The sequence below is a fragment of the Chelonia mydas genome, chromosome 1 (assembly GCF_015237465.2).
Source record: "Chelonia mydas isolate rCheMyd1 chromosome 1, rCheMyd1.pri.v2, whole genome shotgun sequence".
Lineage (NCBI taxonomy): Eukaryota > Metazoa > Chordata > Testudines > Cheloniidae > Chelonia > Chelonia mydas.
This window is the reverse complement of record NC_057849.1, coordinates 183,091,716-183,118,594: the sequence shown is the minus strand read 5'-3', so window position 1 is coordinate 183,118,594 and position 26,879 is coordinate 183,091,716. Positions and strand designations below refer to the sequence as shown.

The 26,879-nt window shown below is 42.3% G+C and overlaps 1 protein-coding gene across 6 annotated transcripts in view; it reads right to left on the bottom strand.

The window, feature by feature from the left end:
* The window catches only part of POU2F1 (POU class 2 homeobox 1), a 188,055-nt gene that overhangs the window by 130,103 nt on the left and 31,073 nt on the right, over nucleotides 1-26,879 (bottom strand). The gene's annotated exons all lie outside the window — the stretch shown is intronic.

Below are 26,879 nucleotides of genomic sequence, written 5' to 3'. Positions count from 1 at the left end.
AACACCCTGTATAATAAAACACTTCTACCCTGATAATTATATAACATACAAGATTCTACACTGAAATTATAAATACTTGATGCTGAAGAGACACATGCAGCTCTTCCCTTTGCTCACATGCATCGGAGGGTGCAAAATATAGATCTCCTTATATCATAATCACAGATGTCACACACATCAAAATAGGCTACCCTGACCAAGCAACCCCAACTAACTTATACAGTATTTCTTCCCTGAACTTCACTGTGTGTCCATTAGAAATGCCTGCCATTTTTACTCATCTTAAAGAAACTGCATAATATCTGGAATGCATTAAAGAGTTTCAAAAAGGAAGTACTGCAAAGTAGTTGATAATTACACTGTCAAAGTTCCCCAACATACAAAATATGACGTAATAGTTAAATGCTACGCATAAGTAGGGAAGTTGGTGACTAGAGTAATTTAGTACATTTGTTGGCCACAGCAGCTGCTGTTGGCAATGGATGCCAGTTAATAGTTTTCCTTTGCTACTACTTTACTGGCAATGATTGTACATTACCTGACTACCCTTCCTGGTAATGACAGTAGTGTGATTCCTACATCCCAGAAATCTCAAACTGTGAAATGTAGTATCCCTTTCTACCTCCTCAACCCATTCCACTAGACAAAACTTCCCCAAGTTATCATAAATATTGTCAAAAAGCAAGATATCAAAACAAGATCCAGGGGCAGTCGTGGTAGACATTTCCACCTCACCCCAAGACACATTCAGCCGTTATTTATCCTGAAGAGGTAGCTTAAGGATGCCTGTCTGTTGGAATAATCTGGTTACGTTTTACTAGTGTGAAAGTAGAATGAATTATATTGAAATTATAATTCATTAAAGAAATGCTGCTTGAAGGGTTTGTTGAAATATAGTTCAGTTGACAATGGGTCCTCAAACTAATTAACTTAGAGCTCCTACTGAACTAGGAGATTGGTAAACGTTAGTATGCAAATAAGATATGTATGTATATTTGTCCGTTTCTGCTTCCTTTTGTCTCTTATATTAAATTGGCTTTCCCTTATCTGTTTAAATAAGTTAGATTGAGCTTTTGCAGGAGGCTCACATATCTGGGTGCATTGGCAAAGCGCTTTGCTAATAAACAGAGTGGTTGACAAATTTTGTGAGTTTTGAATCTGACTTTGACACTAGACAATGGATCAGTTGAGGAAGTTCACCAAGTCACTTTTTGAACACACTTATGTCAGCGTCCAGAGTGTGTTGTGAGAAGAGCATCCCTGTGCTAAAGACCAAAGCCATGTTGATGGAATTTAAAAAATACAAAATAACTTCCTCAGCCAGGGCTTTGTTTCAAGTTTGCCAAACATGGGAACTCTAGCTATTATGTCTTTTTTTTTTTAAGGAGTAGATCAGATTCTCCTCAAAAGATGTCTGCCTCAAAACCATTCAAAAGCAAAAACAAAGTGGATTCATTTGCCCCTAGGTTTCAGGTTTCTGCACAATCTACCTCCTTCCAGGTCTCTCCACCTGAAAGCAAAGGGAGCGTTCAAATCCAGCATATTTACCCCAAATGTCTTGCCCTAGTCCAGGATTACAACCTGGCTGTCAGGGAACTACATTTTCCAGCAATCTTGCTCCATTGGATTACAGAGAGAACAGCTGGGAACTAACCTGAGCCAGCCGTGTTCCTCAACCCTGATCAGTACAGCTTGTGGGACTTTGTTCTCAAGCCTTAAAACCAGAGCCTGCAGTCTAGGTTTCTCTCCAAACTGCACATTACCTCCCCAAGACCTTCTCCTGTAGTGTGACCATCTCCTGTGCCACAGGTATAAAGGTATTTTTTAAAGAGGCAAACTCTGGAATAGGGTAGTGCTATACCAAGAGATCCCTTAAGAAGCCTTCAAGACCTAGAACACCCAGTTACAGTCACTGTTCCTTCTCACAGACTTGAGCTCTTAAAAAGCTGTTCAGCTAGCCCATGGAAATATGCAGCGACTGGCCATCAGAGAATTGCAGCATAAAAAAAATCAGCAGTCATTAGCTGATATACTGTTGTACTTAAGGAACAATCCGTGGCACACACACAAAATGGGAAATGACTGCCTAGGAAGGAGTACTGCAGAAGGGGTGTGGGGGTCATAGTGGACCAGAAGCTAAATATGAGTCAACAGTGTAATGATGTTGCAAAAAAAGCAAACATCATTCTGGGATGTATTATAGCAGGAGTATTGTAAGCAAAACATGAGAAGTAATTCTTCCGCTCTACTCCGTGCTGATTAGGCCTCAACTGGAGTATTGTGTCCAGTTCTGGGCGCCACATTTCAGGAAAGATGTGGACAAAACTGGAGAAAGTCCAGAGAAGAGCAACAAAAATGATTAAAGATCTAGAAAACATGACCTATGAGGGAAGATTTAAAAGACTGGGTTTGTTTAGTCTCGAGAAGAGAAGACTGAGAGAGGACATGACAACAGTTTTCAAGTACATAAAAGGTTGTTACAAGGAGGAGGTAGAAAAATTGTTCTTCTTAACCTCCGAGGATAGGACAAGAAGCAATGGGCTTAAATTGCAGCAAGGGTGGTTTAGGTTGGACATTAGGAAAAACTTCCTGTTAGAGTGGTTAAGCACTGGACTAAATTGCCTAGGGACTTTGTGGAATCTCCATCATTGGGGATTTTTAAGAGCAGGTTGGACAAACACCTGTCAGGGATGGTCTAGATAATACTTAGTCTTGCCTTGATTGCAAAGGACTGGACTAGATGACCTCTCGAGGTCCCTTCCTGTTCTATGATAGCCACAGAACAGGCAACTGAGTTCTATCAGTAACCCCACTATAGATGGAGATGCCCCATTCATACTCAAAACCTTTCATTATCTCTGGGATATTTCCATCAGCATTCACGGTCCTCCTCCACAGACCTTTATTCTTGTACAAGCTTCCTCCCACACATATACCCGAAAATGTCCTTCCTCATTCAGCAGCTCCCAGAACCACCTCACCTCATCCTACTATCAGGTTGATCAAGATCTGATGCAGGACCAACTTGGGGAAGGTTCATAGCCAAAAACAGGTAAGAAATGTTAATGTCAGGCTTTTTTTCTCAATCTCTCAGTCGATTTACATAGTGGTTACTACATCCCTTAAATTTCCTTGATAGGATGGTTTTAAAAATCACAGAATAGTGATTTAAATGCTGTTTGCCTGTTTTTGAGGAGCAGTAATCTGAAACCAGTACTCTGTCTTTCACAGAAGAAAAAAAAAAATACGGACATGCTACTGTGCATTTAATAAAGTGAGTTTAGTATACCACAGTACCGCAATAAAACTAGTTATCTAAATTAATGTTTGTAAATAGCTGTAGAAATATTAACAACTAAAATGTATTCCCAAGGAGAACAAGCATAAAGCCTTTTTCATACTTTTTCTTTTTTCTTTCTTTCTTTGCTGGTTAGGGCTATATGGAAAGACAGTAATTTCCCTCCTCTCAAATCTCTTTTCCTCGTCTCTGCCATCCCATAATAAACTGGGCACTTATTTCACAGCATCTCATCTTCAACTTGAAGAACAGCCCAGTGTCTCTGAAATCTAGCTTGTTAGCACCATAAATGTCCAGTCAACCAAGGTCAATGCAAAGAAAAAAAAAGTTCTAGGGCTCAGAGGAGGTACAAAGGACGGACGGAAATGCTTGATACAAGGGCTAAAACAGTATGCACTAGGACAGTGGTTTTCAAACTTTCTTTTGCGACCCAGTTGAAGAAAACTGCTGATGCCCCCAACACAACAGAGCTGGGGATGAGGGGTTTGGAGAGTGGGAGGGGCTCAGGGCTAGGGCCGGGAATGAGCAGTTCAGGATGTGGGAAGGGGTCAGGGCTCTGGGGTGGGGCTGGGGATGAGGGATTTTGGGTGGAGGAAGGGGCTCCGGATTTGGGGGGGAGGGGGCGGGAAGGGGCCCTCAGGGCTGGGGTAGGAGATTGGGTCACAGGGTTGGGGCATGGGCTTACCTCAGGTGGCTCCCAGTCAGCAGTGCAGCAGGGGCGCTAAGGCAGGCTTCCTGTCTGTCCTTGCACTGCAGACTGCACTGCGCCCCAGAAGCAGACAGCAGCAGGTCTGGCTCCTAGGCACAGGCGTGCAAGCGGCTCCGCAAGGCTCTCACCCGCAGGCACCATCCCGCCCCACCAGCTCCCAATGGACGGGAACTGGCCAATGGGAGTGCGGAGCTGGTGCTCAGGGCTGGGGCAGCGCACAGTGCCCTGTGGCCCCCACCACCTAGGAGCCGGACCTCCTGCTGGCCACTTCCGGGGCCCAGTGCGGTGTCAGAACAGGTAGGGACTAGCCTGCCTTAGCCAGGCAGCACCATTGATGGGACTTTTAACAGCCCCTTCGGTGGTGCTGACCAGAGCCATTGCGACCCACTACTGGGTTGCGACCCACTACTGGGTCATGACCTGCAGTTTGAAAACCACTGCATTAGGAGGGCAAATTTCAAAGAATCAGTTTTCTACAGAGCAGGAAAAAAATTTAAAAAATTATGGTATGGAGTCCTTTTGACACCATGGCATACTCTGTAGCCTTGATGACCCGAAGAGTAATTTTATTAGCTTAGAGGCAGGTCTTGAAATCAGACTTTTCTCAACTTCCATGGGAAAGTATTTTTCATTGCAGAGAAGAGGCGAAAATTTCCCCACTCAACATAAATTTTTAAAGTTTTTCCTTGGGCAAAAAAAGTCTCAAAATAGACCAGCAGGGAAACTCGCCCCAAACTTAATTGGAGCAATATGCATCCTGTTAAATGGCCCATGCTCAAATACAGACATTTAATTTTCATCTGAAACAGCAATAGTAGTTGGCTCTTCTAAAGCACCCTCCATCAGGTGAGCTCAAAGCATATTACAAACATTAGTGTATTAAGCTTCAGAACACACATTTCCATGAAGTCTGGGTTTCAGTACAGATTACATAAACTAATAAATGGCACTATTCTCCAGAAGGAGAAAAGCTCCACCATTGACATTGTTCCATTGCAATTGTAAGTCAAATTAATTTTGTCCTACCTTGAGAAATACTCCAGTAGCTACTATCTGAAGACAGATTACATTATCCAGTATATAAACAAACATATGGCTATGGCTTAAGGAAAACGGAAAGGTATTTCCTATAGTTTTAAAAATAACATTTGGTTCTGCTGTGCATAGTCAACCTTTTGTTATGCTCTCAGCAGCGCTAATTATGAGTTATCATTTGAAAATGTGCTAGGCCCAGAATGGCTGCAGAATGAAATTGACATTCTTTATGGTTTTTCTGCTCCCCACAAGGTTCTGAATATGAAACTAACAAGTCTTATTAACTTTACTCTGCCACTATCTGACAAAGTTGTGAGCAGTGGTAGAGGCACTGGCGTAGCATATCTGCAGACAAAACATGACAAATCTGCTTCAGTGCACATTCATTTTATAGCTCAAAAAGTTATGTTTGCAACCATCTGGGATAGATTTTTTTTTTTTTTTTTTTAAACGAAAGCTTACATTCTGCAGAACAGTACGGCATAGGTGTCTATACCTGACAGGAAAACTTTCCATTCACCAAAAGCAAGTGAACATTTAAAGCCCTCTCTTCCATCACTGCTCTTTCCAGATTGGATTATTGCAATGGAACTATACCTGAAGAGCAAAAGAAAATTTAGCTAGTATGGAATGCAGCAACATATTTTAATATTGTCTCACACAAGGTGTCCGTGTTCTAGAGTCCATACTGGATTGTAGTCTGTTTCCAAGTATAATTTGAGGTATTGAGTTTGACCAAAAAAACCCTTTATAGTCCGAATGTTGGGAGTGGCTGGCAGTGAATTCTAGGTGAAGGACTTCTCATGGAAATCACTCCCCTCCACTGTTTTGAGAGAGAGAGATAGAGAGAGTTCATTTCTATTGAAAAAAGAAAAGGAGTACTCATGGCACCTTAGAGACTAACACATTTGTTAGAGCATAAGCTTTCGTGAGCTACAGCTCACTTCATCGGATGCATACAGTGGAAAATATAGTGGGGAGATTTTATATACACAGAGAACATGAAACAATGGGTGTTACCATACAGACTGTAACAAGAGCAATCAGAAAAGGTGAACTATTACCAGCAGGAAATGGCCCACCTTGATCATCACTACAAAAGGTTCCCCCCCCACTTCCCCCTCCGCCCGCTGGTAATAGCTCACCTTTCCTGATCACTCTTGTTACAGTCTGTATGGTAACACCCACTGTTTCATGTTCTCTGTGGAAATAAAATCTCCCCACTATATTTTCCACCATATGCATCCGATGAAGTGAGCTGTAGCTCACTAAAGTTTATGCTCTAACAAATGTGTTAGTCTCTAAGGTGCCACAAGTACTCCTTTTCTTTTTACGGATACAGACTAACACGCCTGCTACTCTGAAACCTGTCATTTCTATTGACTGAGCACTTGTTTAAATACAACTTGCTCTGTCTACACTAGGGTTTTAAAACCTGTTCTCTACCTCCCACTCCCTTTTTGTTTTTTAATAAACTCCTTTTATCCTAATCTAGACAAGGTTTAGCCTGGTTATTTTATTGAGGCCTTTAAAAGTGGTATTTAGGTTGAGTCCTCCAAGTGATATGGGTCAATATTATTATTTAAAGCATTTTGTACAGTTAAAGAAACAAAGTACATTTGATAAATAGAACAAGAAAGTGAAATTATACTTGGGTAGCTATCCACTGGGGACTTGAAGAAAAACCTTGTTTCAGTGTATACAGATATTTGAAATACTTTTATGCTAAAGACAATATGACTTGGTGGTCATGGTAGACAGTCAGTTGAAAATGGGCACCCAGTACGATGCTGTGGCCAAAAAGGGCTAATGCGATTCTTGGCTACATAAACAGGAAAATCTCGAGTAGGAGCAAAGAGGTTATTTTACTTCTAGATTTCGTAATGGTGTGACCTCTGCTGGAATACTGTGTACAGTTCTGAGGTCCATAATTCAAGAAGGATGTCAATAAATTGTAAAGTGTTCAGAGAAGAGGCATGATAATGGTTAAAATAACGAGGAGTCCTTATGGCACTTTAGAGACTAACAAATTTATTTGGGCATAAGCTTTTGTGGGTTAGAACCCACTTCATCAGATGCATGGAGTGAAAATACAGGAGCGGATATAAATACATGAAAGGATGGGGACTGCTTTACCAAGTGTGAGGTCAGTCTAACAAGATAAATCAATTAACAGCAGAATACCAAAAGAGAAAAAATAACTTTTGAAGTGGTAAGAGAGTGGCCCATTACAGACAGTTGACAAGAAAATGTGAGTAACAGTAGGGAGAAATTAGTATTGGGGAAATTAAGTTTAGGTTTTGCAATGACCCAACCACTCCCAGTCCCTATTCAGGCCTAATCTGATGGTATCCAGTTTGCAAATTAATTCCAGTTCTGCAGCTTCACACTGGAGTCTGTTTCTGAAGTTTTTGTTGTTGTTGAAGAATTGCCATTTTTAGGTCTGTTATTGAATGACCAGCAAGATTGGAGTGTTCTCCTACTGGTTTTTGAATGTTATGATTCCTGATGTCAGATGTGTGTCCATTTATTCTTTTGTGTAGAGACTGTCCGGTTTGGCCAATGTACATGGCAGAGGAGCATTGCTGGCACATGATGACATATCACATTGGTAGATGTGCAGGTGAATGAGCCCTTGATAGTGTGGCTGATGTGGTTAGGTCCTATGATGGTATCCCTTAAATAGATATGTGGACAAAGCTGGCACCGGGGTTTGTAGCAGGGTTTGGTTCCTGAATTGGTGCTTTTGTTGTGTGGTGTGTAGCTGCTGGTGAGTATTTGCTTCAGGTTGGGGGGCTGTCTGTAAGCAAGGAGTGGCCTGTCTCTCAAGGTCTGTGAGAGTGAGGAATCGTCCTTCAGGATAGGTTGTAGATCCTTGACGTTGCGCTGGAGAGGTTTTAGTTGGGAGCTGTAGGTGATGGCTAGTGGCGTTCTGTTACTTTCTTTGTTGGGCCTGTCTTGTAGTAGGTGACTTCTCAGTACCCTTCTGGCTCTGTCAATCTGTTTCTTCACTTCACCAGGTCAGTATTGCAGTTTTAAAAACGCGTGATAGAGATTCTGTAGGTGTTTGTCTCTGTCTGAGGGATCAGAGCAAATGTATCTCAGACCTTGGCTGTAGACAATGGATCATGTGATGTGGTCTGGAGGAAAGCTGGAGGCATGTAGGTAGGAATAGCGGTCAGTAGGTTTAAGGTATAGGGTGGTATTTATGTGACCATCGCTTATTAGCACTATAGTGTCTAGGAAGTGGACTTCTTGTGGTTAAAGGTTAATGGTTAAAGGATTACAAAGCATGCCTTATAGTGAGAAACACAAAGCTCAATCTATTTAGCATAACAAAGAGAAGGTAAAGGGGTGACTTGATTACAGTCTATAAGTACCTACATGGGTAACAAATATTTAATAGGTTTCAGAGTAACAGCCGTGTTAGTCTGTATTCGCAAAAAGAAAAGGAGTACTTGTGGCACCTTAGAGATTAACCAATTTGAGCATAAGCTTTCGTGAGCTACAGCTCACTTCATCAGATGCATACTGTGGAAAGTGTAGAAGATCTTTTATACACACAAAGCATGAAAAAATACCTCCCCCAACCCCACTCTCCTGCTGCCAACAGCTTATCTAAAGTGACCACTCTCCTTACAATGTGTATGATAATCAAGGTGGGCCATTTCCAGCACAAATCCAGTGAGCTCTTCAATCTAGCACAGAAAGGTATAACATGATCCAATGCCTGGAAGTTGAAGCTAGACAAATTCAGACTGGAAATAAAAATTTACACCATAACAGTGAGGGTAATTAACCAATGGAAAAATGCACCAAGGAATCATGGTGGATTCTCCATCACTGGCACTTTTTAAATCAAGATGCTTTTCTCCCCTGAAAGTATGCTCTAGGAATTATTTTCTGGGAAGTTCTATGTCCTGTGTTATACAGGAGGTCAGTCTAGATGACCACAATAGTCCCTTCTGGTCTTGAAATCTATGAATCTAATAAGGCCACAAAGGAGGATGCTAGTACAAACAAAGCACGTGCCAAGTAGCACAAAAACTATTCTGCATGTGTGAACTATGGAATCTTAGACAGAGGTTATTCAGGAACCAGTGAAAAAGCAGAGACGAGGAAGAAGAGAAAGAGTAATTCTTTTAACACCTCCTTCCTTCCCCCAACAAGTCTCAAACCTTTCAGGCACCTATATTACAACTGCTCAGGTAATTAATTCAGCCTAACAGCCAGAAGGAGCAACAGTGAAACAACCACAGTTAAGCAGTCTGTGCTTTGCTGTAAGGAGATTTTTCCTGAAGACAGATGCCACCCAGAGGAACAAAAACAGAAAAACAATCCAGTGCCTGACCAGAGGCAACACAAGGAAAGATTAGAACTGCAAGTCTCTTTCTCTCTCCCCAGCGATTTCAAGTCTGCATCCTTAGAACAAACCTGCAGACAACAGAAATGGTAATTTCCAAAACACAATACAAAGTGAGAAACTCTCTGCTTCTTATTCTGTTGCTATCTTATAACCACAGAGCCCCACCAAAATGTTGTACCTACTAAGAAAACAAACGTATTTCCTGAAAGCAGAAACAAATTTGGACAACACAGTTCACTACTCTTGGGTCTGTACAAGATCCTAAATTCAGTATAACTGCCTTCCCAACAGTAACAAGACAAAAGAAGGGTTCTTTATCTATTAAATAATTATTTGAGTAGACTGACAACATAGATTCCCAATCTTGGGAGCCCATGTATTCTTGCACAGAGATTGGAATCCTCTGGGAAACAGTGGCTATTAGGGATCATCTTTCCTCAAAGAGCTGAGCATTCAGACCTAACAACTTGATAAGGAGCCAAAGACGTGACACAACTCCAATTCCTTTCTGCTTATTCAGAATATGTTCTAATACTCAAAGATGGAGGAATGTGGATCTAATTACTCAAAGAACTATAGTTTTACTAAGTAATCACTCTTCAGGTATTGACCATCACAGTACCCTTCTCTTGGGTGATTAGCATTAATCGCCTCCAAATCAGGTGCATCTAAGGAACTGCTCCCCCAGATTGGACACTAGTCCTGAAAGCCAAATCAGGTGAGTACTGTTGAATCAATGCATGCATTTAACTCTATATATGTCAACAATTCAAGAATGTCTAATATATGCTAAAAACAATGCCTTGGACCTGGCAGAGTACATTTTAAGGTGTTCATACATCAACACACCTGCAAGTTCATAATACATTTATATACAAGAGTTTGATGATCAGTTAGAGGGACTTCAGGGCAAAAACAGTGTTTGCCTGAACCCAACAGTCTCTTCCCAGCCTATAGAAAACCTAGAGAGTTTACATTAAAGTGATTTTTCATCTCTAGATAATAGCTAAGGATAAGATTATGTAACGGAGGTCACAGATTCCATTACTTTCAGAGACATGCATGAAATTTCCACTTCAGCTGCTGTAGGGGGCCCCCGGAGCCCCAAGCTGCTGGCCCCTGGAGCAATCAGCTGCCCTGTGGGTGGTGGTGGGCCCCCGAAACAGCCAGCCACCTTCCAGGCAGCAAGGGGCTCCCGGAACTCTTAAGCCATCAGGGCTACAGCAAGGCCACAGAGCTGTCAGCTGCCGCAGCATCAGGCCCTGGACTCCCCTCCCTCCCACAGTGGGGCTCAGGCTCTCATCTCCTCCTCCCCCCCCCCAGGGCTCGGACTTCAGTTGTCCCCATCAGCCTCTGCTCTGCCCCATTATTTTTAGTAAAAGGCAGACAGGTCACAAGCTTCTGTGAATTTTTGTTTATTGCCTGACATTTACTAAAAATAACCGTGAAAAAATCTTAATCTTAATAGCATAGGACCGGATCTTAAAGAGTGCTCAGCACCCAACATCTTCCATTGTGAATAATGGGAGAAGATGAATACTGAGCCCTTTTGAAAACCTGGCCTTAGAGCTCTTAACATTCAAGTTACATAACCAAGCTTGCCTGGTAACAAGTGAGGTTTGAGATGGAAACAGGAGCTTAATGGATTCGTTAAAATGTAAGTCAGAATCCAGGTTAGTTAGGAGGAGTTCCACCTTATCCTTACAGAATACGGTGTGGTAGCGAAGAGAGGACAGTGTCAAATAAGGACCTGGATCTCACCATCCTGTGCGCTGATGCTCTCAGTTCTAGAAGTGAAATCTTGAGAGAGATATAGTACAAGAATGTTCTTAAAGGCTAAAAACAGTACATCAAGTAAGGAAGGAAGGAAGGAAGGCTGGTCCAATGATTAAGGTTCTAGCTTTGGACTTGGAAAACCTGGATTCAATTACCCGCTCCACCATTAGTTTGTGCGTGACCCTAGGCAAGTCACTTAGTCTCTCTATGCCTCATTTCCCTATCAGTAAAGTGAGGATTATAATACTTCCCTACCTCACAGGGATGTTTTGATGATAACAACTGTAAGGCACTCAGATACTGTAATGAGAGGGGCCTTATAAATGACTAAGGGCACGTCTACAGTACAGCAGGGATTGACACTCTGAGATTGATCCACCGGCAGTCCATTTAGCGGGTCTAGTAAAGACCCGCCAAATCGACTAGAGATTGCTCTCCGGTCAATCCCTGTACTCTACCTCCGAAGAGAGTAAGGTAAGTTGACAGGAGATTTTCTCCTGTCGACCCCCCGCGGTGTAGACCCCTCGGTAACTCAACTCCAGCTATGTTATTCACATAGCTGGAGTTGCGTAGGGTAGGTTGACTTAACGCGGTAGTGTAGACATAGTCTAAGATAGACCGTGACTGGCTCAAATGACAGGAAGAAGTCAGCTCACAAATAGCTGTAAATGTGTAATAGGCCTTCATGGATCTTAATAATTACAGACTGTCCAGACCACTTCAGTAACAAGAAAGTCCAACTGTGGATGCTGAAGGATTAAATCCTTTGCAAGAGACCCTCAGTGAATACCTCTTATTTTTTAAAACACAAGTTTCTCTAGTGGAAAATGTATGACTTTTCAGGACACAATGGACTTCATGTAAATCTGAATTAGAGGCAGAGCCACATACCATCAGCCTGAAAGACTCAGGGTCTTCAGACATGAAAAAAAGATGATTACCCAGGGATCTGAAAGGCAAGTGAAGGTTCTTACGTAAGGTATAGGAGGTCTGAGAACCAGACCTAACAAGCCTCAGGCCGAAGCTCTTATTTGTGTTACAGTAGCGTCTACAGGCTCTAAATAAGATTGGGGAGCCACTGTGCTAGGCACTATACCACAGAAAGAAGCAGTCTCTGCCCCAAAAGTATACAATCCCAATACACACAACAGAAACAAGGTAGAAGGAGAAAAGAGGAATACAGTGCTGAAGTGACTTGTCTGTGGTCACACAGCAGGTCAGTGAGAGAAGGAAATAGAAACCTAGGAGTCTTCTGGCTCCCAGTCTAGTGCTTGTCTTGTTTAATCTTCCTAAGGAATCCTGGCAACAGAGGCAGAAGTGATGAGACAAGACATAATAAAATCCTCTATTCTGGTTCAGGAGAATGGCATCTCATGGAGTTAATATCTCCACCACCTTGGGGGTGGGAGGAAAGATACTGCATTCCTCTTTGTTGAAAACAAATCTAATTTGGGGGTTCTTTCCCCTTCAAAGGAGTCCTTCAGACATCATGAGTGCTGAGTACTTTATCTCTGGCTCAAGTAATCTGCTAAAATGTTGTTCTTGCCCGGCATTATTATAGCACAGTGGTAGCTCTACTATATATATATTTAAGATTAAGACCAGCTTTCTGTTTAAAACGTGACTATACTAAATGCTCTAAAAACCATATAGTTACTTGGATTGCCTTCAAATTGTATGTCTGATGGGGTTCAGGAAGGACCAGTGATCCAAATTTAGGATTCTCTGGCCCAGCGAGTCCTGAAATACAACCCTCCTCCTAACACCCCCACACACACACACACACACTCCAGCTTTTCTTTAAAGTTGACCTATTCTGACAATGCTTTTTTGCACGTAGATAGAGACCAAACCAAGGTTTAGATCATGATGCCATGGTCTAGTACTTGAGGGTCACCTCAACTGTGGATGGCACCCACCAACCCTTCAAGGAAAATCAAATTAAAATATTATTTGAAAACATCCAGATAGAAGCACACCAAGCAGTTCTAAGGGCTCACAGGCCAAATGAATTACACTTTGCAGGTACAGAGTGTCTAACCATCTGGAAAAATACTTCTACATCACAGGACCTGTGTGGCTCTGAGGGTATGTTAGGCTCATCAAATCCAAGCACTACGCTACGTACTGAGAGTATGAATCCAACCCAGAGCAGAAATCTGAAATAAAAAAGGGAGTATCTTGCTCCAAACTGCCTCTGTCAAAGATTTGTTTGTTTTTGTTTTCACTTTGGGAAAATGTAATCTGAGTATAGCAGAATATTCAGAAGACACTGAAGCTATTTTTTAAAAAAAGAAAAACTACAGCAAATGCTCACCGGGAAGGGTGATTAGGAGAACAAGAGCAGGTGGGATTACGGGGAAAGAGGTGAGACACTGGGAAGCGGCAAACTCCAGTCCCTCTTTCCCTTCCTATGTGTGCACCACAATCTGGGGTGCCCAGCCCCAGCCCCACCCCCACGTCTTTTATGGGAGCTGGGAAAGTTCTGCTGCCCCTTTGGGTGGGCATAAGAGCAGGCATGCTCAGAACATACACTGAGAACACTGCTAAGAGTGGGGTGAGGAGGCAAGGACCCGCATTCTTGACACACATCATAAACACTCCAGCACTGGGGTGGGAGAGGAGGGAACACCCACAGATATCATGAATACAGAAGTTCACACATCTCAGATCTGTTTCTGACTATATTCATCCCCACTGGGTATTCGCTTTCAGCTGACAACATCTCATTCAGATGAATGGGCCACTTAACACCTCTCTGAGTTGATAGATATGTATAGCCCCTCCCCTCCATTCTCCCTCTAATTTCATACAGTATTACAGCGGACTGCCAGTTATGCTCTAGCTAAGATTGAGAATACATTCCCTGTTTAACAGATGACTTCTAAATGCTCAAAAATCCACATGCTTACACAAGTATCGGGGGTAGCCGTGTTAGTCTGTATCCACAAAAACAACAAGGAGTCCGGTGGCACCTTAAAGACTAACAGATTTGAGCATAAGCTTTCTTGGGTAAAAACCTCACTTCTTCAGATGCATGGAGTGAAAGTTACAGACGCAGACATAAATATACTGACACATGAAGAGAAGGGAGTTACCTCACAAGTGGAGAACCAGTGTTGACAGGGCCAATTCGATCAGGGTGGATGTAGTCCACTCTCAACAATAGATGAGGAGGTGTCAATTCCAGGAGAGGCAAAGCTGCTTCTGTAATGAGCCAGCCACTCCCAGGCCTATTCAAGCCCAAATTAATGGTGTTAAATTTGCAAATGAATGTTAGTTCTGCTGTTTCTTTTTGAAGTCTGTTTCTGAAGTTTTTTTGTTCAAGTATAGCTACTTTCAAATCTGTTATAGAATGTCCAGGAATGTCCAATTATTCACCTGCACGTCTACTAATGGTATATATGCCATCATGTGCCAGCAATGCCCCTCTGCCATGTACACTGGCAAAACAGGACAGTCCCTACATAAAAGAATAAATGGACACAAATCGGACATCAGGAATGGTAACATGCAAAAGCCAATAGGCGTACACTTCAATCTTCCTGCACATTCTATAACAGATTTAAAAGAAGCTATAGTTGAACAAAAAATCCTTCAGAAACAGACTTCAAAGAGAAACAGCAAAACTAACATTCATTTGCAAATTTAAAACCATTAATTTGGCCTTGAATAGGACTGGGAGTGGCTGGCTCATTACAGAAGCAGCTTTGCCTCTCCTGGAATTGACACCTCCTCATCTATTGTTGGGAGTGGACTACATCCATTCTGATCGAATTGGCCCTGTCAACACTGGTTCTCCACTTGTGCGGTAACTCCCTTCTCTTCCCGTGTCAGTATATTTATGTCTGCATCTGTAACTTTCACTTCATGTATCTGAAGAAGTGGAGTTTTCACCCAGGAAAGCTATGCTCAAATAAATCTGTTAGTCTTTAAGGTGCCACCGGACTCCTTGCTGTTTACATGCTTACACATATTGTCTTGAAATTTGCTATGAGTCATGGCAGAGTAGGGTGGGGAGATTAAAAAAAAAACAGTATTTCAGTAAATTCAGATTCTAGCAATTTTGAAATTTGAAACTAACCCTGAGCAGAAATCTGAGAATGAACTGTAAACAATGCAAAAAAGTGTGCCTCTGTCAAGGTGTAACTATTTTTGAAAAGAAAATAAGTTACACATGGAAGTGCTCCCTGGGCAGGGAGGTGTTACCAGGGGTACAAGAGTAGAGGGAAAGGGGTTTTGGTTTGGGGGGAGGAGGGGAAGATGTGGATAAATTGGAACAGGAGGCAGGGGAGAGGACAGGAGGAGTTGCAGAATGTGAGGGGTAGCTGAGGAAGCTGGGGTTTTAGGGTTGGAGGGCCTGTTAGTCCTGAATATGCCTCTTCTGAATATGCTGGGAACTGGGGTTCCCTCAGCAGGAGTCTGAATTGCTCTCCCTGCCTGCTGTGTTCTGGGATCTAGGGGATTCTGCTCATCCTGCTGTGTCTGAGTCCATCTCCTGTCCCTCCATGCAAGCTGATATCTGAGGGGCGGAGGCGGGGGAGTGCTGAAAGTAACAAATTTAAACGTCCGAAATCCAGAACATGAATAATTATGACACACAACACTTGTGGGGGGAGAGTGTTTGGAAGAGAGGTCTGGTTCAGAGAACGGGCACACTGGGTGGATCTAGGACCTGACTAGGGAAGCCTGGCAGAAGCACAGGCAGGAGTCCCAGCTTGGGGTGGGTACCAGGAGTGAGGGAGCCAGCTCAGTGTATGGCTGAAATTACATAACCTAGGTAGTGAGCGGCCCTCTAGTAACCTACTGGTTGTAATATGTGTACGCAGCAGCACAGGGCAGGAGACAGCAAGGAGAAATTTCTTCCGTGTTCATGGCTTCTACAACGTCAACTAATGGATTAATGGGACAGGAAGGGGAGGGGGAGCTGGAAATGTTGGAAGGGGAGCTACATATTGCTGGGAATGGTGTGATGTGGATGGAGGAGGAGACAGACACACCAGTCTTCTCCCACATGCTTAAAGTTACTGGAAGTGCCACGTATTAAAAACTATCAAGATTCTGGGACACAGACCATGCATGAGATCTCTCTCACCGGCCTTGTTAACAACTACACATTGCAAGCATTTCAAAGTACAACCCTTATTTCCATTCCACAACAACAAAATGTATGAGAGGGGAGGGGAAGGAGCATTGAGGAATCACACAGCAACCATGTGGCCTAGTGGAAATACCATTGGTCTGGGACTATTCCCAACTCTGCCACTGGCCTGCTGGGTGACCTTTGGGCAAGTCACTTCACGTCTCTATGTCTCAGTTTGCCATCTGTAAAATGGGCATAAGGATGTAATGTTCTTTGAGAGGTATCAAAGAAAAGAACTCTATAAAGGCTAGGTTTTAGATTATTACGTAGCCACAATAGCGTATCAACTGCAAATCTAGGTTAGAACTAAAACTGCCTACATGATCACTAACTCCTACCAACAAGTATTGGTCTGTTTAAAAAAGATAGGAAGTTAAATAGCTTAGAACTTAATGTAGAGTTAAGGTTGCCCAGTAATAGCTCATGACGTTCCAGAACATTGAGCAAAACTCAAAGTTCTGAAAGTTCTGGAAATATTAAGGTAAATGCCCAAACAACGTTAACTCTGACCCCTTTGAACAATGCCCCAAAACACTGAAGCCTGGTCTGTGCTACACAGTTAAGTCGATGTAAGGCAGCTTACATCGACCTACTTATGTCATTGTCTACACTACAGCCTTGTCCCGCTGATGTAAGTGCCCTACTATACCAACATAACTCCACCTCCACGAGAGGCATAGGGCTTATTCGGTGTAGTTAGGGAGATGCAGTGTCTGTGTAGACATTGTGTTACTTACATCGGCTGTTAGCTCTCTTGTTCATTTCACGGCTGGATCCCAAAAGCCGGGCAGCTGGACCCCGCTCCCAGCTGATGTGAAATATCCACACCCCTGAGCAATGCAGTTAAACAGATCTAATCCCAGAGAAGACAGTACTAGATTGACTGGTGATTTCTCCCGTTGACCTTGCTATTGCCTCTCGGGGAGGTGGAATACCTGTGCAGATGGAAGAACCTCTCCAATTGGCATAGGTAGTGTCTCCACTGAAGCGCTATAGCAGTGCAACTACAGCAGTGCAGCTGTGCTGCTGAAGTGGTTTATGTGTAGACACACCCTAAGCCTTCCTCTACCCATCATTAAATCCAGAGTATTCTCCAATCCCACCTCACTACTGACAATATCCATGGCAAGACCCCAGTACCTGGTTACTGACAAAAGCGACACAATTCTGAATTGAAATAATGCTAACAGGAACCTCAAGTTACACAAACCTCTTTCCTTTGATCACACATGTTTGGGGGACTCAGACACAGATCTCATATCACAATCACAACTCCAGGATACTTGAACTACTCTCAAGATCTCCTCCTATCACAAACACAACTCTAGCAACCTCCCCCACCTACTGCCTCCAGTATTCAGTACAGCTATATGTAACAGCTAATGCAGGGAGACCAAGCAGGTAATTCCCATTGGCTACTGCCAGCTCCAGGGAGCAGAGTTCAGGCTGTGTGGGCATTTACCATAATTCAATTTTCTGGTTTTCAGAAGTTTAAGTGCTGCTGAACTCAGTGTTCTGGAAGGTCACATACTGCCATCAGGCAACCTTAACTCTGTGTTAACTAATTTTTTTGCCATTTAATAAGGAATATGATTCAAAATACCCCACTATCAGAGCCAAAAAGTCTCTTGACATGGTGGTCCAGCATAAAAGTGTCCCCTCCAAGGCTAACGTATCACAGTGGTGGTGCTGCATGTTAAACCTTTCATAACTCTGCTCTAATCTGTGCAATTTTAAATTTTGAAAACTAGATGAATTCCAAGTTAACGTCAGACCTCTAGATATATATATGAGCACCACAGCCCATACCAACACACTGGGTATAAGCGTGGCTAAAGACTGAGAAGAACTAAGTTACCCCCTTGCAAATTGCCCAGAAAGTTTAAGAGTCTCTAATTTTCAAGTGCCTGGTCAGTAGGGACCCTCTGTCATGCTGAAGGTCATAGGCGCCAACTTCCCCTCTTTCCTGTGGGTGCTCAACACCCCCTCTGCCCCCCGCCCCCACTCCACCTCTTCCATGAGGCCCTGCCTCTTCCCACCCCTTCCCCACCCCCATTCCAACCCCTTCCCCAAAGTCCCCGCCCCTACTCCGCCCCTCCCTGCCAATATTCCAATTCCTTCTCCAAATCCCTACCTCGGCCCTGCCTCCTCCGCTGAGCATGTTCCCGCTCCCACCCCCCGCAGTATGTGACCTTCCCCCGCAGTGTGCTAACGATGCCAAACAGCCGTTTGGCAACAGCTGGGCGGGAAATGCTGGCAGGTAGGCAGAGGAGCAGGGATGCGGGGCACTCAGGGGCGGGGGGGAGGAGGAGCTTGGCTGCCGGTGGATGCAGAACACCCACGGAGTTGGTGCCTATGCTGAAGGTGACATACGGTTCTCTGCCAAACCCACAAGGCTTGAAAACTCCATCTACCAGTAGCAAGCTCTTTTTGTTGAATTTGTGTGGGGCTGGGTGGATGGCACTAAATCATCTATTTCTACAGAACTTAATTTTTCATTTTGCCTTTAGCAAAGAAAGGCTCCTAAAGGTGAAGTGAGCATGAATACAGGCAGTACAGTCATCCTGAGTTTTCAAAGAGACAGATCATAGCTCTGCCCACAGCTGCAGAGTAAAATTAATAAGACTGGTAATTTCACAGCTACAGTTTAGAATTCTCTGGTCAGCTGTGAAACATCCAAGAATCATGTCAGTTTCATGTTGCTGTTACTTGAAAAAGCTATTTACTGTGGTAACAGCATAAACTATAGAGGTAATTATTGTATTATTCCTCCATATTTAATGCATTAAAAACCTTTATACTGTAATTTAAATGAAGCTGCTGCAGAATTTCCAGTCTATCAAAACAGTGCCCCAGAATCCAGGAATTTTGCCACACAGCTTAGCCCCCGCTTGCTACAAAGTGCACGGAGCCTACCTCATTCCATTCAGCATATCAGAGAATAAAAAGCAAGAAATCTACATTCACCTCAAGTCAAAGCAGAATTCATCTATTTTAGGGTTTTCTATAGCGCATATCAGAGTAACTATGAGCCTCAAAGCCAGTAATGGGGATCTGATAAAAGACATCAGCCCTCTTGGAAACAGCAGGTGAAGTAATAAGCCATTTACCCTGAGCTGGATCCCAGAGAACTCATTTATTGGGATCATCATAGTACCCTCCTGTTTGATGTTTCAGAACTCTAACTGCATCCTTTCTGAATGATCAAAAGTTCAATATGAAGAGCTTCCATCATTCTTCTAAGCAAGTCTTGGGAACTCCTGAAATTATTCATTTAAGAAAGGTGATTCCAATTTAGCATTGTGGGAGAGGAGTAGGGACTATAAATAAGACTCTGTATGGTTACATTCCTACTCCACTGGGCCATCCTCACTTCCATTGGAAAGTCAGAATACATCAGCATTGAAGGTGGAGATGTGATCACCGATACAGCCAAAGGGTCTTGCCGCAATCTCTGGAGAATGAGATTGGGGAAGTAGGTTTCTTTGAGGTCTTCACAGGAGACCTACTTCTGGAGCAGAGGCAATACATGGGGAGTGGGGGAAAACATGCAGGGTCAACATGCCCCTCCCCTGATTTCTGCCAGGGTGGGAGTCAAGCTGAGTCTGGCTGAGGGGGATGTGCTTGGGAAAGGCACCAGCACCTAGCACTCTCACTGAGCCCTGCTAGGAGGTGCCCGGAACAGGGAAGAGGGTCGGGGCTAGCAGCACAGCCCTGCCAGAGGGAACACGGGAAAACCCTGAGTCCCATCCCTTCCTCACACACAGCCGCAGTTACCTGCTCAGCAGTAGGTGTCCAGAGCACACTCCGACCTGCGCTGTGCCAGCAGCGGGGAGGTGATGTGAGAAGTGAGGAAGGAGCTGTGGGGGGAGGGGGGTTCCAGCTCTGAGCGGGTGCGGGAGGTGCAGAGGGAGGCGGGCTGTCACATCCCCCCAAACCTTTAAATTGTGCCCCCCCCCCACCAAGAGTCTCAGGTCATCTCTGTTCTGGAGGAGTCACCTCACAGAACATTGCCTCTTGTACTCCCTGCCCTATGTGGATTCCAGTGAGAGAGAGTTGCCCTGAGATAGCCCTGACCTTCTAAAATTTTACCTGCAGATGTAGGAGACAGACCTACTTCTAAAATCTACAAACTGAATACTCAGATGGGGGGGGGGAAGAGAGGGGAGGAGGTAGAGGGGAAGGTTTTGGAGCTGATAATGCCCAGAAGAGACCTCAAGCTCCATCAAAGACTGCAGCTGGGTTGGTACCAAGGACGTATTAGGAACTTGAGAGCATGGAAAAATAATGGTCAAAGCAGGTGGAATATTTAAAATCAAAGTGATTAAATCACCAATTTTAATCATGATTTAAATTAGCAAGCAGGAAACCTCAATTTAAATAAGTGATTCTAATCTGGTTTTGCATTTGTAGTTTCTAGTTATTTTCTTAGAATGGTTGAGTCTCATTGGTTACTAACTATTAAAATGTTCATTTGCAATTACTTATAGCCTTTACAATACATTTGGTACTTTTTGCAAACTAGGAAGATCTAACGTATCTATACAAACTTATTTAAGTAGTTATAGAGCTTAAACTTTTATTCAGTTTCTCAATTTTTTACATTTTTCATATTAGAAAATAGTGAATAGTGATTTTCACATTTACTAAAGGATTTTTTTTTCACACTTGTGATGAGAGGAAAAGCTCTATTTGCTTGGAAACTGTATGCGAGTGGGTGCCCTTTGAGGCCCCGTTTGGAGGCCTCACAGTCCTACTAACACCCCACCCTGCAAAAGGGGCAGTGAAGGTGGGTCCTCCAGGCCTGCCTAGAATGGCTGCAGACAAGTGGCCAATCAGAGTGATGCAGGCTCAAATAAAAGGAGCTGCAGGGGCTGAGCAGGTCTGTTCCTGGTAGGGACCAGAGGAGCAAAGAAGGTGCTCCTTGCTGGAACTCAAGGGAGAACCAGAAGATGGGTTCTGGTGACACTGGTATTCTGTGAGGAAGAACTTCAGCCCTGAGGTAAGGGTGAAGAGGAAACGGCTATGTGGGAGGTGCCCCAGGGAATAGCAGTAGCAATTATTAAAGGAAGCAGCACGTGGCTGCTATTTGTAGGGTCCCTGGGTTGGGACACAGTAGTGAGCAGGCCTGGGTCCCCTCACTGGCCAATGAGGAAGTGGCCTAAGCCCCTAGAAGAGGATAGGGCTTGTTTGAAGGCTCAAGTGAAGGGCAGGACTTAAAGACTCCAGGGAGAAAGCCTATACCAGGGTAGACAAAGCACAGAAGGAACTGAGCCCAGAGACAGGGCTAACAACAGTAACAAGGGCACAAGGGACAGGCCCTGTTGGACCTTTTATCACAGGAGGGGTTTGTTCATTTATGCATTAAACTACATGCGACTGAGCCAGAGGGCTGAGTCACTGAAGACCCGGTTGACGAGGTTAACAGCCGACTAGGTGCGTCAGGAGCAGAGAGAATGTGAGTGCAAGTTTGCACCCGACTGACAAGAGGCGCTCACGAGAGGCGAGCGTGTACTCCATCACACTGAATTCAATTAAATGCATAAAACAGCATTTTAATTTATTTTTATCAGTTAAAACTACCTTAAATATGTGGAATACATAATGGAAAAAGAGTAAGTTTGTCAAAACATGTTTTGGATTTTAAAATTATTCAAAACAAAAATATTATTATCTATAGTTCATGAACTGAACTGATTGTTCTGATCACCATGTCTTTAAAGCACTGTTAAATGAAGACACTACTATTTTCCTACCTCAGGCAGGGATCGTGCAACTTAATAAGTGTTTGTAAAGCGCTTTGAGAGCCTCAGATGAAAGGGGCTATAGAAGTGCTCTTATTGTTCAAGATTTTAGAACATCCTCTCACACCTAGCTTTTATTCACAGATTGAAAGAGGGGAAAAACAACTTTTATTGATTTCTCTCCTCCCAACTGGTTTAACTGTGAATTAAGTGATCATTGAACTAGTTGAATAAACTGAAATGAACAAAAAGAGCAATGAATCTCACGAATCACAAAAAGATAAAATATTTCTGAGTTAATGCTGAATCCTAAGATGATAAAGGGGGTTTGCATTTGATTCCCACTTTAATTGCATAGTAGAAGAAAACCCTGCACCAGCAACAAACCTTGTAGATAAGTTTTATCTTTACTTAAATAAAAAAAACCCCTCTGCTCCCTCAGTAGTTTTTGATAAATGGTAAAACATGAGCCAGTGTGTTTCAGGAGACAATGGTTCTGTGCTTCAAAACAATGCACAAAAGTACAAAATGTTGGTTCTTAACAGGAAAAAACCCACATTTTAATAATTGTGCGATGAGAAACTGCTTAAGTACACATTGCAGATCAAATATTTGGAGTTAAAATGTTAGTCTATATAGATGGGTGATTGTAACTTTAGTGCTATTAAGAGATTTCAAGCTGCATTTATGCTTCTGTGTACACAAGATTTTTAAAAATGGGCAAAATAATGAAGATTGATATTTCTTTAAGTCTGCTTTGTTTAATTTTGCTGTCTGCTCTCCTATAATGAGTTCCTAATTGTACACAGTTATTGATATCTAGGAGTATAAAGTTGTCGCCCATCAATAAAAGTCACAAAGTCACAAAAATATTTTCTCTTCACCTGCATAAGAGGCTACTGGCAGCAAAAGCTGGTTTACCCCTACAACAAACTCTAGTTCTAGGTGCTTAGCCAGTGACTTCCACCAGTTCAGTGGTTCAGCTTTCTTTAAAACTTCAGCAACAAACATGTACTGCTTGAATATAATTTATTTAATTTAAATGATTTTATTATAATAAGTTTAAGTTTTAACATAGTTGTCAGTTTTAAATTTAAATGTTTATTTTGAAAAAAGAAAAGTGTTTTTAAGTCACCAATTTTCATCTATCTTGGGGCAAAGAAATCATTCTCTTTATCTATAAAGTCATGTGAAACACCAACAAATCTGAAAGATTCTTCCTAGTGAGCTATTATGGCTCAGAGTCAAAAGGCACCACGTAAAGGAACAGACAGTGCTGAAAGAGAAGTCTAGAATGGCACAGAGATCTTGTCACAAGATATCCTCTACACCAGTGGTTTTTAACTGGGGGTGCGAGATGCCCTTTCTGGGGGTGCAAGACACGCCAGATTTTTTTAGAAGGTAAATCATCGAAAACACAAATTAAGCACAGGCACATAAATACAACTATTTGGTTTCATAACACCTATGTATTAACATTATACTTTAACAATTACTGTAATACACAAACAAATATATATCTAGGTTTAAAGAACTGACCTACTTCAATGATTTTTTAAAAGGGGTGCGAGAACGTATTTTGAGAACCAAAGGGGTGCAGGCTGCAGTAAAGGTTAAGAACCACTGCTCTACACCAATATCTGTCAGCTCTGAATTTTCTCTCAACTCTGAAGCCTCAGCAGTTCCATGACTACTGTACCTCCTTGCTTCAAAGAGAAGGCCAGAGGAGCAGTAAGGACTATGGTGCTTCTTCATCCATCCTACTCAGGGACTCAGTCCTTACAACCCTGTAAGGAACCAGGACGTGGATCCTGGTCTCTGTTGATTCCCTGCCTCTTTAGAGATACTTAAAAGGCAACAGATGCCAAGGTAGAAATCTGACATGGTTCTGAAGACAACATCAAATCATAACCTATAGACAATTGATTAAAAAGAGTTGTCTGAGGAATTTTCTAGTAGAGGGCTCTTTAATTTAGCAAAGACTTCAGATCCAATGCCTGGAAGTTGGAGCTAAACAAATTTGTACTGGAAATAAGGTGCACATTTTTAAGTGAAGGTAAATTGACCACTAGAACAATTCTCTATCACCTGACAGTAAATCAAGACTGGGTGTCTTTCAAAGAATTATTCTAGTTCAGTAAAAAGTTATTGGGTTTTATATAGTAATTACTGGATGAAATTCTATGACTTATGTTACGTAAAAGGTCAGAAAGTGATCATAATGGTCCCTTCTGAACGTAAAATATTACATCTATGATAAAGTTTCCTCCATCAAAGAGGCCTTATGTTGGTATTCACAGTCTCCAAGAACTCTTGAGGTAAAGGCAGATGGAGCAGACCTGTGATGCATATGCCTCCACAAGAAACAAAAGATGCTCAATCTGTAACTGAAGGCAAAGTGCCCACACCAAATTTTATGATCCATACCAGACTGGTTCCCTGAAAATGACAACCAGAACAGGAACCAGAAAGAGATTTAAAATAAATAACTACCTACTAACAGAAAAGGAAGAAGATAAAATCATAGGAAACAAACTAATTTGGAGCTCTAGATTATTATTTAACCTTGAGACTGAAGGAGTAGTATCCTACCAAATTTGTGGCCATGAAAAACGAGAATGGCAGCTGCTGGCCGAGGGCCCAGCTCTGAAGGCAGCAGCGCAGAAGGATGGCAATATCATACCATGCCATCCTTACCTCTGCTGGTGGCGGAGCTGCCCTCAGAGCTGGGCTCCCAGCCAGCAGCTGCCACTCTCCGGCAGCCCTGCTCTGAAAGCAGCTCCACCACCAGTAGCAGCACAGAAGTCAGGGTGGCAATAGCACGACCCCTCCTACACTAACCTTGTGACCCCACAATTCCCTTTTGTGTCAGGACCTCTATAGTTACAACACCGTGAAATTTCAGATTTAAATATCTGAAATCATGAAATTTACAATTTTAAAAATCCTATGACTGTGAAATTGACCAAAATGGACTGTGAATTTGGGCCCTATGAATGAGGTCTGGAAGGGATCATGCAGTTGGCCTTCAACGGGTGTGGTTTCCCAAAAGGTTCCAACATGCACAGAGATCAAATGGGCTCTTAAGAGCAGGGATTTATACGGTCAGTCTACCGAAAGAGGAAATTTTGCTTCAAGTTCAATAGCAATTTTTATACACTATAAACTGTACGTGGGTTAGAAGAAAAAGAGGTAAAATATGGACATTTTCAACATTTGCATCATGGTGTATGCCTTGTGGGGGGGAGGGAGGATAAAGAGTAGAATGTTAATTCTCTTTCCCACATCATCTGCAATAGTCCCTCACTCTGTGTGCTGGAAAGGTTATTTAGAAATGTTCTATCCAGCAAATTTTGTAATATGTTTCCCCAACACCACAACATGCCTTTAGACAGGACCAGTAAGTGATATAAGTATGTTTTGTTCCTAGTCTTTACAGGGCTGTGAAAGAATTTGGCCCAATCTATGCAGAGAAGACCAGGCTGTATTATAAACACATCTGAGGTACGATAACATAAAATATTAAGATTTGCCCTCACTCCAAGCTTGTACCTCTCTAAACTAATCAATGACCAATCTCAAGCCAGTTAAATAATGCAAGTACATAAATGCCAGTGTAAAAATACAATGCAAGTAAGGTGAAATAGGACAATTTCAAAGGGGAGAGGTATTAATCCCTTCACAGTGGGAGAGAGGTATAACATGGGTATTTCTCTACATAAAATGACAAGAACTTTTATAAAGAGAACTTATGACCAATAAAAAAGAGTTATGACCTGGACGGTCAGTAGGAAAATATGAGTCAAAGAGCACAGTCAAGGTATCAAGGTTTCAAAGTGGATTTTTCCTACTTTATAGCTTACAAAATCATAGGCTGTTTGCAATCACTCTTACTGTCCTAAGCAGGCTTTGGAAAACAATGTTCATTCTCTGTGATTGACACGATGCATAGCTCACAGAAATACATACTCCACGAGATAAATTGCTGGCTTTAAGCAGGAATCATAACACTGATTAATGGGTGGTTATATTTTTTGTGGTGATTGACTATTATATACATTAATAAAAATATACATTAACTAAATCAAACAGCAAATCAATGGAGAGGGAAGATATATACAAACATCAAAAGAAAGTCCTTGAAATTGAAGAGATTGCAAAAAAGAAAAGTCAGAATAAAGTTAAGAAAAGGGAAAGAAGTGGCTGTCTGGAATCTGCAATCCTTATAAGAAGTGTGGACACTATTTTATATTTCTTCATGTAAATTATTTTTGTTTTCCAAAAATTCCTTCCATACGTCCAAACATTTGTCTCATCAATCTTTCAAAGAAGCTATTTCAACATTTTGCTAGATTTTATTTTAAACCCAGAAAGTTACTGTTCACAACCTAAAGCTTTGAAAAGTTTGTCTAACTTTTAAAAATTGCTTTATAGTATTTTACATTGGCCCACATCTTCAAATCTGAATGTGTAAGCTTCAATGAGATTTGCAGGTGCTCAGCACTTTCTCAAAAATCAGTCCATTTTTAACTTAGGCTTCTAAATCTATGGTAGGCACCTAACTTTAGACAATTATGTTTGAAAATTTTAGCCATTATTTTATACAAACTCTGAAAAAGACAATTTACATTGTATCATGTGTCAATCTTTCTTTTTTTTTTAAAAAAAAAAAGAAACAATGCCACCACATTAAACTAGCCATACAAACCTCAGGCAAAAAAATCACTCAGAGGAACGAGAGCCGATTTATATGGATTTAACGTCTCGTGGTAGCTTATAAAATGTGTCCTCAAAGCCCCAGTTTACTC